The sequence below is a fragment of the Otolemur garnettii genome, unplaced genomic scaffold (genome assembly GCF_000181295.1).
Source record: "Otolemur garnettii isolate 467f Iridium unplaced genomic scaffold, OtoGar3 scaffold00088, whole genome shotgun sequence".
Taxonomy (NCBI): Eukaryota; Metazoa; Chordata; class Mammalia; order Primates; family Galagidae; genus Otolemur; species Otolemur garnettii.
The window spans coordinates 7998129-8013096 of record NW_003852483.1 but is presented as its reverse complement, the minus strand read 5'-3'; the positions used below and the strand labels follow the sequence as shown (position 1 = coordinate 8013096).

Below are 14968 nucleotides of genomic sequence, written 5' to 3'. Positions count from 1 at the left end.
TTGAGCTATAGGCGCCGAGCCCATCTGTCCACTTTTCATTGAATAATCTTTTTTCATCTGTGACTTTTCTTTTGGGATGCTCTGAGGTTTATTTTGAGACATTGTAGAAACCATGCTGGGATTAAAAAAATAATAGATAAGGGACTAAATTTACTTTTATTATGAAAATTAATTGACAGGAAAATAAAAAGCAAGGTTTGGGCCCTTCCACATCTCAGCTGCCAAAACAGGATGAGGTAGAGAGCCACTTGTAAAACATGGCAGGCAATGAATGTGTGAGCCCCCACTAAGGTGTGGAAGTAGCTTTAATAATCAAATAAGAATGCTTATTTGATTCTACGTAACTTTAAATACCCAGTATTACAATGATATATTGAAATGTTATTGATAATTGCTGCCTCAAGTCACCATGAGCACATGTAACATCTGATGGTATCAATTTGACTGTACTTGGAAGATAACTCACTGGAAGATCGATACCCTGTAAAACTGAAGCCACGCACATGCACAAATAGTGAGAGTATTATATACCTTTAGTTTACGTGACATTGCAACATGATGTCCTCTACAAAGTTCATGCCTAAAAACTGTGCAGTTGAATTCCACCAGAAAATCACCAAATCTCATATAATGTTTTAAATAAGTTTATGAATTCATGTTAGGCCACATTCATAGCCATCCCTGGCCACGTGAGGCCTGCAGGTTGGACACTACCTTAGAGCATATATAGTATACCTATGAGTAGAATTGCTGCCCAGAGAGCATCACTTTCTTCAACTTTACAAGATGACAAATTTGTTCTAAAGTAGTTGCACCAGTTTACATTCTCACTAAGACCAGATGAGGGTATAGTTGTCTAAATCTCATTAATACTTGCTATTCTCTAAACTTTTCATAATTTTATAGGTATTTAATGGCACTACGTTGTGTTTTTAATTTCTATTGGCCTGGTTACTAAAGAGGTTGAGCATCTTTTCAGCCATTTGGGTTTTCTCCTCTACGGTATTCTTGTTTTCACTTATTTTTATACTATGTAATTTATTTTTTTCTTTTTGATTTTTATGAGTTCTTTATATAAAATAATATCAAAACATATATGTGTGTGTGTGTATATATATATATATATATAGGTTTTGGTCCACAGTTCCTGGCTTTTAACTACCATAGCCCTTGTTATAATGTTAGGACATTTGAGGCCTCAGGAAAGAATCTCTCTCTCTCACTTCTCCTGCCCTCCTTTCACCTGCCTAAGGCACGACTCTAATCTGATTGTGGGTCTTACCACCCTCATTCCAGAGAAGGTCCTACCCCATACTTTGCTACACATAGAGGCCGAGAAGAATCTGAACAGGCAGGCCTTGCTAGATTTCCTTGCTCAGTGTATTAGTATGAGATCGTACTCTTTTTACCAGTTAGTTTTCTACATGTTTGTCAATTATATCTGTAACGAAGCCTCCATAAAACCCCAAAAGGATATGGTTCAGAGAGCTTCCAGATAGCTAGACATGTAGAGGGTCCTGAAGGATGATGTGCCTCAGGGAAGGACATGGAAGCTGTACACCCCTTCCCCCATACCTCTTTATCTATATCCTGTGTACTATCTCTTATAATAAACAGGTAAATGTAAGTGAGTGTTTCCCTGAGGTTTGTGAGCTGCTCTAGCAAATTAATTGAACTCAAAGAGCAGGTTGTGCAAACCTCAACTTGCCTGTCCTTGTGATTACTGTCTGAAGATGGGGGGGAGGTTTTGGGGACTGAGCTCTCACCCTGTGGGATCTGACATCTCCAGTGTTGGAATTGAATCAGAACACACCTGGTTGGTGTCTGCTACAAAACTGACTGCTCACTTGGTGGTGGGAAAACCTCTTCCCCACATTTGGTCACAGAATTGTTGATTATTACTGTGGTATAAGAGCAAAGGAAGACAATTTCAGTTTTTTCCAAATAATTATAAATACCAATTCTTATGTATGTAACTGTGTAGTACATTTTGTCAGTTGATTCTTTTTGGGTTTCTAGGTACATGTGAATCATACGCATATGATAAGTTTACCTTCTTTTTAATTGCTTTTGAGGAAATAACTACTTAAGAGACATTTTGCAGATCTTTAGTATCTAAACAGCTGGACTGTTAATTGGTCTTTTTCATGGTTACTTCTCATAAACTATGAGATGAAAGTACATTTCAATTCAATAAGTCACATGATAGCAAAAGTAGCAGACATCATAGAAATGTCACCAGTCTTGGCGCCTGTGGCTCAAGTGGCTAAGGCGCCAGCCACGTACACCCAAGGTGGTGGGTTCAAATCCAGCCCAGGCCCACCAAACAACAATGACAGCTGCAACCAAAAAATAGCCAGGTGTTGTGGCGGGCACCTGTGGTCCCAGCTACTTGGGAGGCTGAGGCTGGAGACTCGCTTGAGCCCAGGAGTTGGAGGTTGCTGTGAGCTGTGATGCCATGGCACCCTACCCAGGGGGACAGCTTGAGGCTCCTTTCTCAAAAAGAAAAAAAAAAAAAAAAAAAAAAAAGGAATGTCACCAAACGAAGAGGTTTGGTACAGAGAAGAATTTTTAAAATCCAGCACACTACCAGTCACAGATTGCAAAGGAATCAACAGAGGACTCAGGCAGGTGAAGCAGCCAGTTCTGTCCTCCTCCATAGAAGGAAACTTGTAAAATAATATGTACAGTTTCAAAATAATTATCTACATTATAGATTAAAAAATTCTTTTGCAGGCTCGGCCTCTGTAGCTCAGTGGTTAGGGCGCCAGCCACATATACTAGGGCTGGTGGGTTCGAACCCAGCCTGGGCCTGCTAAACAAACAACAACAAATAGCTAGGCATTGTGGCAAACGCCTGTAGTCCCAGCTACTACGGAGACTGGGGCAAGAGAATCGCTTGAGCCCAAGAGTTTGAGGTTGCTGTGTGCTGTGATGCTGCGGCACTCTACAGAGGGTGACAAAGTGAGATTCTGCCTCCAAAAAAAAAAAAAAAATTCTTTTGTACTTACTGGTTAGTACTAAGTACAAAGTGAAATAGCATTTTAGAAATAGCATTTTCAGGACTATAAAAGGGTAATAAGATACATTTCACTTAATAAAATCATCGGGGAAATATCTTTGTTGTGTGTGGGCTACATATAGAAGCAGTCCCTTTAATATGTAGAGCACAAAATTCATTATGCGAGTTAATGGGGGAATGGGCAGAAAAAAAATAACTTTTGGACTCACAGATTTCATGGCACTGATTTATTTGTTGTTCTTTGATTTTAAAAATAAATAAATGAACTTAAAAACATAACCCTAACATCACAGAGTAAAATGGCATTTGGGGAGTGTCTCAGTTTATTTTTGCTACTGTAACAGAATACCACAGAATGGGTACTTTATAAGAAATAGAAATTTGGCTCGGCACCTGTAGCTCAAGTGGCTAGGGTGCCAGCCACGTACGCTGGAGCTGGTGGGTTCTAATCCAGCCCAGGCCTACCAAACAACAATGACAACTACAACCAAAAAATAGCTAGGTGGTGTGTTAAGTGTTAAGTGTTGGTAGGCTGAGGCAAGAGAATTGCCTAAGCCCAAGAGCTGGAGGTTGCTGTGAGTTGTGATGCCATAGTACTCTACCAAGGGCAACAAAGTGAGACTCTGTCCCTAATAATTAATTAATTAATTAATTAATAGACGTATTGGCAGAAGTATGGATACATGAGCAGTGGAACAGAAGACAAAGTTCAGATATAGACTCACAAGTTTATGATCAGTTGGTTTTTGACAAAGATAAGTCAGTGGAGAAGAGATGGTCTTTTTTAACAAAACGTTTGTTAAATCTCATTTAGAAAAGTTAAATGTAAAAAAAGTATTAAATTTATAGAGAAAAAATCAAGGGGTAAAAGTGGATTCAAGCCCTAATTTTTGTTTTAAATATACTCTATACTGTGTATGTTTTTGTAGTTCTTAGTAAGCATGGTCCAGGAATAAAACTCTTAGTGGGCAATCTGTAGTTGTCTACAGATTGTTTGTGGTTTTTTGTTTTTTGTTTTTGCAGTTTTTGGCTGGGACTGGGTTTGAACCTGCCACCTCTGGCATATAGGGCCAGGGCCTTACTCCTTTGAGCCACAGGCACCACCAGATTGTTTGTCTTTATGCTCCCCTTTTTTCATTTGGTTTATTTGTAAATCCCCAAGGTTCAGAGTAGTTAAAAATACTGTCCGATCAGTATATAAACACCATTCTCAAGTGGCCCCGGCATTGATTTCTTTCCCATAACTTATATTCTACTATAATCATTGACTTTCTAATCAATTTTAATTAGATTTGTAGGTTAGAAATCTTACTCCACCTGCACCCAGGTGGAATAAAGCCATTTTTATTGCACAAAGTGGGTCTCCGTTTTCCATTCGTCTTGCTCCTCAGAATAATCTTTCATCTTTGGCCCCATAACCTTTCATTTGATGCTGAATCCAGGATGTGGAGAAGTATCACATAGACCCAGCTAAATGGACCCTTCTTCCAGCAAGAGGAAAGAAAACAGGAAACCTCTCCAACCCTGCCTAAATTTCATCCATCTAATGTTTTGAACCAGTAACCCTCGAGTCTCAAAGATTTTCTCCTATGTTAATTTTCTAAAAGTATAGTTTTACATTGTACTTATAAATTTATGATTCATTTTGAATTAATTTTTATATAAGATTTGAGGGTTGTAGGGCATAATTTTTCACATATCTAATTGTTCTAGTACCAATGTTTTTTGTTTAAAAGACTGTCTTTCCTTTGTTTTTTATTTTATTTTATTTTTTAGAGACAGAGTCTCACTTCGTCGCCCTCAGTAGAGTCCTGTGGCGTCACAGCTCACAGCAACCTCAAAGTCTTGGGCTTAAGTGATTCTCTTGCCTCAGCCTCCTGAGTAGCTAGGACTACAGGCACCTGCCACAACACCTGGCTATATTTTTGTTTCAGTTTGGCCAGGGCCAGGTTTGAACCCGCCACCCTTGGTATATGGGGCTGGTGCCCTACTCAACTGAGTCACAGGCGCTGCCCCAAAGACTGTCTTTCCTTTAGTAAATAGTTTTTGTACTCATGTCAAAAATCAGTTGTTTAGCTTTGTGGGTCTATTTCTGGCTTCTCTGTTCTGTTCTCTTGATCTGGGTCTATTTCTGGCTTCTCTGTTCTGTTCTCTTGATCTGTGTGTCTTTTTGACAATACCATCTTACCTTGATTACTATAGTTACGTAATAACTCTTAAAAACAGAAAGATTTCTCCTACTTCATTCTTTTTTTAGAATTGTTTTTGCTATTCTGATTCCTATGCCCGTCCATGTAAATTTTAGAATAATGTTACCTATATCAATATGAAATCTTGCTGAGATTTTGATAGAAATTACATTAAACCTGTACATCAGTTTGCCTATTTTTAATTGGATTGTTTGTTTTATTATGTGTCATAAGGGCTCTTTATGTGTTATGGGTATGAGTCCTTTATCAAATATTTTCATTTCAGGATATTACAGGGGTACAGATGTTTTTGTTACATACATTGCTTTTGTACAGTTTGAATCAAAGTTTTAAGTGTGCTCATCATGTAGATAGTGTTAATTGTAACTGTTAGGTGTAAATTTATCCATCCCCTTACTGCCCTCCCATCTGCTTGATTTCCGATGAGTGTTATTTGCACGTTTACACATAAGTGTTGAGCAATTAGTTCCAATATAATGGTGATTCGTAGTGCCTTTTATGAATTTTTTATCTTTTATAGTTCATGCTTTTGGTGTCAAGTCTTAAGACCTCTTTGCCTATTCTAGAAGCTTTAGAGTTTTCTCTCTTATATTTAAGCCTATAATCTGAGCTAATTTTTGTGTGTGGTATGAGGTAAAGGTCTAAGTTCACTTTTTTCATGTGAATATCCAAATGTCTGGCATTATTTGTTGAAAAGATAATTATTTCCCATTGAATTGCCTGATATCTTTGTCAGAAGTGAGTTAACAGTAAATGTGCAGATTCTGGAGTCTCATTTCTGTTCATTGATCTATATATCTGCTTTATACCAGTTCCATGCTGTCCTAATTTCAGTAGCTTTACTGTAAGTTTTATTGTTGGGTAGCATATTATGGTCTTCAATTTTGTTCTTTTTCCAAGTTGTTTTCACTGTTGTAAGTCCTTTGCATTTTCATATGATTTGGGGGGGGGTGATGTGTCCGTTTTTACATTTAAAAGATTTCTTGATAATCAAGTACTTGACATTTAAACGTTGCATTTAAAGTGCTTAGTTTGTTATTGGCACAATGGTACAGGCTTAGTAAATGCTAGTGCTCTTCTGTTTCTCTTAGTAAGATTTACTAGTCTTGTGAAGTGATGGAATACTTTATAGATATATGAAGTTTTCAAACATTTTATCCCTACATTTTCCTGAGTTTCTGGGTTAGGTAGACTACGTGTTACAATATTTGCTTCTAGTTAGATATCATTGTCTAAATTTTAAAAGTATGATAACAATGTTTTAAGATTATTTTAAAGTCTATCTAGTCTTGTTGTCTTTATTTTCAGACTTCTACAGCATATTAGAATAAGACTGCCCTCCCATGGTGAAAATTAGGTAATTTGCTAGTAAATTAAATGGGCTCATTTTTGGAAAAAAATATTTTGAAGTATATATCTTTTTCAATATATGTAGGAAAAAACAGACAAGCTATTCTGTGATTTTAAAACAGTCAGAGATGGTAGAACCCCCCACTACCACCACTTATAGGGTCACAGTGGCCAGCCAGCTCAAGAGGCTCTGGGTCTGTAGCGTTTTGTAAATTGGTGGTCTCTGTCTCTCTGGGGAGTCAATTTTTCTTTTCTTTCTGCACTTTTTTTAAATTTTTTTTGAGACAGAGTATTAAGTTGTCACCCTGGGTAGAGTGCCGTGGCATCATAGCTTACAGCAACCTCCAACTCAGGCTCAAGAGATCCTCTTGTCTCAGTTTCTCTATTTATAGTAGAGATGGAGTCTTGCTTTTTCTCTAACTGGTCTTGAACTTGCGAGCTCAAGCTATCCACTCGCCTCAGCCTCACAGAGTTCTAGGATTACAGGTATGAGTCACCATGCCCAGCTCCTACACCTTTTAAGAGAAATTATATATAACAAAATATATTTTCCCACAGGCTAATTGTTATAAACAAGTGTTAAGTTCTTATGGCGTATTTCTGGTCACAAAATCATCACCAAACTCCTAGTCTCCAGAGAAAATTCACACAGACATGGAAAGAATATGCAGACTCCACACAGCCCCTGACTAGAATCATTTTCCCCCCAACAATATTATAACAAAATGATGTTGTACAATTGAAGACCTGCTGTATAAGAAAAACTTATTTGGGGCAGTTCCTGTGGCTCAGTGAGTAGGGCACCGGCCCCTTGTACCGAGGGTGGAGGGTTTGAACCTAGACCCGGCCAAACTGCAACAAAAAATAGTCGGGCATTGTGGCAGGCACCTGTAGTTCCATCTATTCAGGAGGCTAAGGCAAGAGAATCGCCTAAGCCCAAAGAGCTGGAGATTGCTGTGAGTTGTGATGCTACGGTACTCCATGGAGGGCGACAAAGTGAGACTCTGTCTCTACAAAAAAAAAAAAGAAAGAAAGAAAAATTTATTTGGCCAGGTATGCTGACTCACAACTGTAATCCTAGCACTCTGGGAGGCTGGGGGTGGGCAGAATGCTTAAGCGCAGGAGTTTGAGACCAGCCTGAGCAAGAGCAAGAGATCTTCTCTCTACTAAAAAAAAATAGAAGAACTTAGGCAAGAGATCTCTTGAACCCGAGAGTTTGAGGTTGCTGTGAGTTAGGATGACACCATGGTACTCTACCCAGGGTGATAGAATGAGACTCTGTCTGAAAATTTAAAAAAAAAAAAAAAAGAAACATTTATTAGAAAGGGATTTTGAGGAGATGGCTATACTGCTGGTAGCAAAGTTTTAGGGTAAATATGTGTAATTGGTGGAGTGAGTAAGCAAATGGTTGGATGTTTGTAAGAATTCCTGAGTGGGAGTTGAATATGGGAAAATGGGAAGGAGGAGGCATTAGATTCTGTGAGGTACGAAAATAAATTTTCAGATACAATTTCTTCAACTTGGTTAAGCTCAAAGTTTGAATTAAAGGATGCTAGTCCTCTTAAACCATATGAGGGAATTATTGTACAGTAAATGCCTACTTAACATCATTGGTAGGTTCCTGGAAATGGCGTCTTTTAAGAGAAGTGATATATAACAAAACTGTTGAAGTATATATCTTTTCAATGGGCTTTTTCAATTCCCATAAGCTAATTGTTATAAACAAGTGTTGAGTTCTTATGTCATATTTCTGATCATAAAATCATCACCAAACTATGGAGCAATTGGTTGTTTATAAGTGGGGGAAAGAATATTGATATGTATCTTACAACAAATACAAAAATTAATTCAAGATGGTTCATAGACATTAATATGCAATATAATACAATACTTCTAAAAAGTTATAGGCAGGGAGCTTCATCCACTTGGGTAGGTAAAAGATTTCTTCAGTAAGATATAAAAAAAAAATCAATCCTATTAAAAACTCAATAAATTGGACATCATTAAAATTGAGACTGTTCATCAAAAAGCATTATTCAAAGAGTAATAAGACAAAGTAATAAGGCAAAGATCTGTGATATTCACAATACATAAATTGAACTAAGACTCGTGTCAGGAATGTATAATGAATTTTTACAAATCAATTTAAAAAAAGACTCTAAATTAGGCAAAAGACTTGAACAGGCATTTTACAAAAGAAGCGATGCAGATGGCTAGTATGCATATAAAAATATGCTCAATGTCTTTAGTCCTTAGAGAAATGCAAATGAAAACCACGATGAAGTTCTACAGCTTACCCACCAGAAGGGCTGCATTTAAGAGAACAAATAGTACCAATTGTGGATAAGTTTGTGGGTAAAAGGAGCTCTTATACATTGATGGTGAGAATGTAGATGGGTCCAATTGTGGATAACTATTGGCAACGTCTACTACAGCTAAACATGGAACTCTTCTATAATCCAACTATTCTATTCCTAGGTGCATACCTTATAGAAATGAAAGCAAATGTCCTTAAAAAGACTTGCACAAATATGTTGGTAGCAGCTTATTCATATTAATAGTAACCAAAAATTGGAAACAACTCAAATAACTGTCAATGTTACAAGTGATTAATACATTGTGATATATGTACTGAAATACTACTCAACAATTAAAAGGAAATCAGCTATTGATATATGCAGTAATATGGTAGAGTTTCATAGGCATTATGTTGAGCAAAAGAGGCCAGGAACAAAATGCTCACTTGTGTGGTTATTTAAACTGAGGTTTAAGAACAGGGCAAAATTAGCTAATGGCAATTGAATTATAAAAATTAGTTGCCTTAGGGCTGGCATAAATAGATATGGACTGTGTAAGGGCATGGAAAAGCCTTTCTGGGATGATAGAAATGTTTTAGAACTTGATCTGATTTTATTAGTCAATCTTGATCTGCTTTGGACAAATGGTGCTGAGACAACTATTAATAGATATCCATATCACACCATATGCAAAACTTAACTCAAAATTGGACAAAGACCTAAGTGTAAGAGCTAAAGCTATTAAACTCTTAAAATATAGACATAGTCATGAACTTGGATTAGGTAATAACTTCTTAGATGTGACACCAAGACACAAGCAACAGAAGACATACATAAATTGGATATCACCAAGATTAAAACCTTTTGTGTGTGAAAGGATACTGTAAAGAAAGTGAAAATACAACGCACTGAATGGAAGAAGATTCCTGTTAAGGAACTTGTGTCTAGGTTAGAATTTCTACAACTCAATAATTTTTGAAAACCCCAGTTTAAATCTGAATTGACACATCTCCAAAGAAATGGCCAAATAAACATTGAAAGATAGCATCGTTAATCATCAAAGAAATGGAAATTAAAACCAGAGTGCAGTTTTTCATTTCATACCCTCCAGGATTGATAATGATCGAAAAGATGGACAATAATAAATGTTGGTGGCCAGGCACAGTGTCTGACGCCTGTAACCCTAGCATCTGGAGGCTGAGGCGGGAAGGCCACTTAAGATTGGGAGTTCAGGATCAACCTAAGCAACAGTGAGACCCTGTCACTACAAAAAATAGAAAAATTAGCCAGACATGGTGCCATGTACTTGTAGTCCCAGCTACTTGGGAGGCTGAGACAAGAGGATCACTTGAGCCCAGGAGTGTGAGGTTGCAGTCAGCTGTGATCATGCCACTCTAACCTGGGCAACAGAGCAAGACCTTGTTTCAAATAAATGAAATAAACAAACAAACAGATGTTGGCAAGAATGTGGAGAAGTGGGAACCTGTGTATGTTGCTGGTGGGAATGTAAAATGGTATAGCCACTTTGGAAAACAATCTGACAGTTCCTCAAAAGGCCATTTTAATATTTGGCATATGACGCAGCAATTCCACTACTAGGTATATACTATAAAGAAATGAAAACATAGGTTCACTCAGAAATTTGTAAACAAATATTCATAGAAATGTTATTCATAACAGCTAAAAAGTGGAGACAACCCAAATGTCCATCAATAGATGATAATTGTGGTATATCCCTTCAATTGAATATTATTTGGCCATAATACTATAAATGGATGAACCTTGAAAATATTATGCTGAGTAGAAGAAGGCGGTTGCAAAAAAACATGTATTGGATGATTCCATTTGTATAAAATGTCCAGAATAGGCAAATCCAGAAAGAGACTGATGGGTACACAATTTCTTTTTGGGGTGATGAAAGTGTTCTAAAATTGATTGTAATGATGGTTACACAGTGCTAATTACACCAAAACCATTGAATTGCATACTTTAAATCATTCAGTTGTGTGGTATGTGAATTATATCTTAATAAAGCTATTAAAAATAATACGTATGGGAATATAAATGAAATGATTGCTTATAAATTAATTTTTAAAGTTGAGAAGTAGGAAAGTTCATTATATAATTTTGTCTATCTTTGCTTTTATCTAAATTCTCTTTGGTAAAATGTAAAGGAAAAAAGTCTCTAGCACTCTAGAGCTAAAGAAAAAAGATTTCTATTACTGCCAGTCTTAATATCATGGACTTGATACAACTGGTTGTGCCCTGCCTGAGAAGTTTGCTTTTGAATCATCAGTGTTTCTGCCTCTTCATGCCATCTGTAATCTTTTCTCTGTCTACGTATAGATTCATTTGAAATCAGCTCTTGAGCTGGGTGTGGTGGATCACACACCCAGTCCAAGCACTAACCCAGCATTTTGTGGGAGCTGAGGTGGGAAGATCACTTGAGTTCTGTCTGAAGTTCAAGACCAATAAAAATTACAGGAACACAGTGGCCCATACCTGTAGTCCTAGCTGTCTAAGAGGCTGCGGCGGGAGGTTGCACTGAGTTATGATTGTGCCACTGCATCCTAGCTTGGGTAACAGAATGAGACCTAAATGAATGGATTCATGTGTTTTTTTTTAACTCCCATGTTATCATTTCTCAAAGAGAGATATTGCTGGAACTGGTTTCCTTTTGAATAGCTCTGATCAGAGGCAATCTGTTAGGAGAATCTGTTTCAGAGCTCCTCAGAGCCTGTGATAGAAACTATAATAAATGCCTCCAGTAATACTCAATAAAAGTGCTTTGGGGAAAAAAATGTTTGCCCTTACCTCATTTAATGTAGAATATAGCTGTGCATTTTCGTACAGTAAGTGCAGTTTGTGGTAGAATTCAGGGTAAGGTGAGCTACTAGAGTGAACAAAGATGTGTAGGAAAATACATTGGGTTCTTAGGATGAGGATAACATTTTTATTTCTTTTTTATCAGTAATAAGCATATTTCAGTGATTTCATTCAGAAACATATATTAAGCCAATGCAGTATGCTAGCTTTGGTGGGAGAAAGAATGAAAAAGTGACTGAACCACAGTTTTTGCAACCAAGATGTCCAAAATCCTCTGGAGAATGTGAAAGAAAAGACTATATACAAATAGCTAGAGCAAATTAGATTATGAATGTGAAAGAGTAAGCAGTACAGTATTTCCCACAGCAAATCCTAGGAAGATTCTGGGGGGAAGAGTCCACATCTGTTTATAGGAGAATCACTAAGAGAGCTGAATGGATGACATTTGAGGTTGGATAAGGTTTTGACAGATACAAAGAATGGCAGGAGCAAAGTCACAGAATACAGAAAGTACAAAGTGTATTTGGGAAATAGCAAATAATCTTGAGCTGGGACATGAAAGAAAAAGCTCAAAAATTATTATTTGAATGTACTTCATAATCTTAAAAGGTAGATTAAGAAGTTTTTAAATTCATTAATCAGTGGAAACTATTATAGGCTTTTGATGAAGGGAGTGACACGATCGATTTAGATACCACACAGATCACTTTGGTTGGTTGTATCAGTTGGATAGGCAAGATAAGGTCAAGAACCTATTTTTGATATTCCAACTAGGAAATAATGTGATTGTGATGTAGAGACTGATGATAAAAAGGAAGGAATGAGTGCAAAAAGCATGGAAATAGAGGGTAGGACTTGGTCCCAGGTTGCCTATAGAGGTACGAGAAGGTTAGAAATGAGGGGCTTCTAGACATTTAGGACCTGAACAGGTAGGAGGAAAGACAGGCAAGAGGGATTCTGTGGGTTTGAAGGAATTTATAATGTTGATTTTGATTGAGTTTTATGGCACCAAATGTTTTGAGTTTGCTTTTGAAAAAGTTTGTTACTGCTCGGTGCCTGTAGCACAGTGGTTACGGTGCCAGACACATATATCCAGGCTGGTGGGTTGGAACCCGGCTCAGGCCAGCCGAACAGCAATGACAACTGCAACAAAAAAATAGCTGGCTGGGCACCTGTAGTTCCAGCTACTTGGGAGGCTGAGGCAAGAGAATCTCTTGAGCCCAAGAGTTTGAAGTTGCTGAGAGTTGTAATGCTACAGCACTCTACAGAGGGCAACGTACTGAGACTCTGTCTCAAAAAAAAAAAAAAAAAGAAAGAAAGAAAGGAAAGAAAGAAAATGTTTGTTACTCATGAGTAAGGTCAGCATTTGAGATGTGGATTTAGGAGGCTTTACCATAGAGGTGGTTGGTGGGTGAATGCATAAAAATGGATGAAATTGCTAAGGGATAGAGAGAAGAAGCCAAAAGAAGAATGCTGGGGAATAGTAGCCTCTAAAGGGCAACTAGAAAGGCCTAGTGTAGGTTAGCCAAGGGAGCAAAGAATTTCAAGAAGGATAAATGATGTACAGATTTAATGAGGAGAAAACTAATTAAAAAAAAATAATATACCATCATCACAGAAGGATAGAGCTAGGCTGCTGGGTTCAAATCCCAGATCTTTCACAAGTGATTTAATTCTTTGTTCCTCAGTTCCCATACATAAAAATAGAGATATAAGTAAAGGTGTAATATAGGTATATAACAGTATAATATAGGTATAAACAAGGCTATTGTGAGGATGAAATTTATAAATACAGGTAAAGCATATGGAAGAATGTCTGAAAATGTTCTTTAAACATCAGCTGTTATTAAGGTTATTTATATAAAATGAGCAGTTTTGTTCTAGGTTTCTAAACTTAATGTCATTTTAGAAATTAAGTGGATTTCCTATAAAGCAGCCATTCTCAACCAGCTGAAATTTGCCCCACCTCCCATCTTTACCCACAGGGATGGCAGTATCTGAAGAAAGTGTTGATTGTCAAAACTGGTGGAGGGGTGGGAGATTCTAGTGTTAACTATGTAGAGATTGGGGAGCTGTTAAACAACCTATAGGACAGCTCCCACCACAAATTATGATCTGGCTCAAAATGTCAGTAGTGCCAAAGTTGACTAACCCTACTGTAAAGAATAACACTTTACCCATTCTTAACTTCAGTATCCAAACTCACATCTCTTCTTATATATCTGAAGTATTGTTCTTTCCTTATCCCCCAAAATTATTTAAAATCTAGTTTTTGAGGTAGTTTATTATAAAGGTGATTATGTTTCATAGTCTAAGAATTATATGATATATTTTGGCATTGTTAAGACTTTACATTAATACTGCTCTAAAAATGTTATATAGAGAGTTTCCTGAAGAATAGTTTATGTTTCTGAGTGGTAGAAAAAAAATTACATCAAAGCACAAATACTTTATTTTAGACCAATACTTTTAATGGTATTTTCCTTATTTTCTAATTTTATTTAATTTATGTTGAATGCCAATAAAAATACACAAAGTATTCTTTTAAACAGAGCTTTCCATTTTTGTCTGTTTAATTTCATGCTCTGCCTATTCAGCTGTAGGCGGTGTATTTCCAGTTTGTACATGTTTGAGGGGGCAAGTTGGTATAGCACTGACAGTATCTAGGCTCTTCCAAGCAAGGTCTTCCAAAGGGATATCTTGAAAATATTCCTTAGAGTTGAGGTGACAGTGTTATATAAACTAACAATTGCCATGCCATTAAAAGCTTATAATAACTGATAATAAAAAATGTGAGTTACAGATTTTATATAAACACTCACTACACATTTTTTACAGAGGTTTTGTAATTAGATTATAATAATTAAGAAAGAAAAGCACATGTGATAGCCCCAAAACCAGCTCTTATGAATAGCACATTGAGTTGGTAATGAACACTTTACTGAATGGTTTATTTTAAAAAGGTAGAATGGTTTTTTCATTTGTTTTTGTTTTTTGTTTGTTTTTTGTTTTTTTTGAAGATAGGGTCTCACTCTGTGTCCAGGCTGGACTGCAGTGGCATAATCATAGCTGAAGCTCACAGCACCCTCTAATCTGGGCTCAAGGGATCCTCCTGCCTTAGCCTCCCAATAGCTGGGACTACAGGTGTGCACCACTACACCTGGCTAATTTTTTTTTTTTTTAATTTTTTTAGAGACAACGTCTCACTGTTTTGCCCAGGCTGATCTCAAACTCCTGGGTGACCCTCATGCCTCAGCCTCCCG

The 14968-nt window shown here is 37.0% G+C and overlaps 1 protein-coding gene across 1 annotated transcript in view; it reads left to right on the top strand.

The window, feature by feature from the left end:
• The window catches only part of CENPP (centromere protein P), a 250447-nt gene that overhangs the window by 96807 nt on the left and 138672 nt on the right, over positions 1-14968 (top strand). The gene's annotated exons all lie outside the window — the stretch shown is intronic.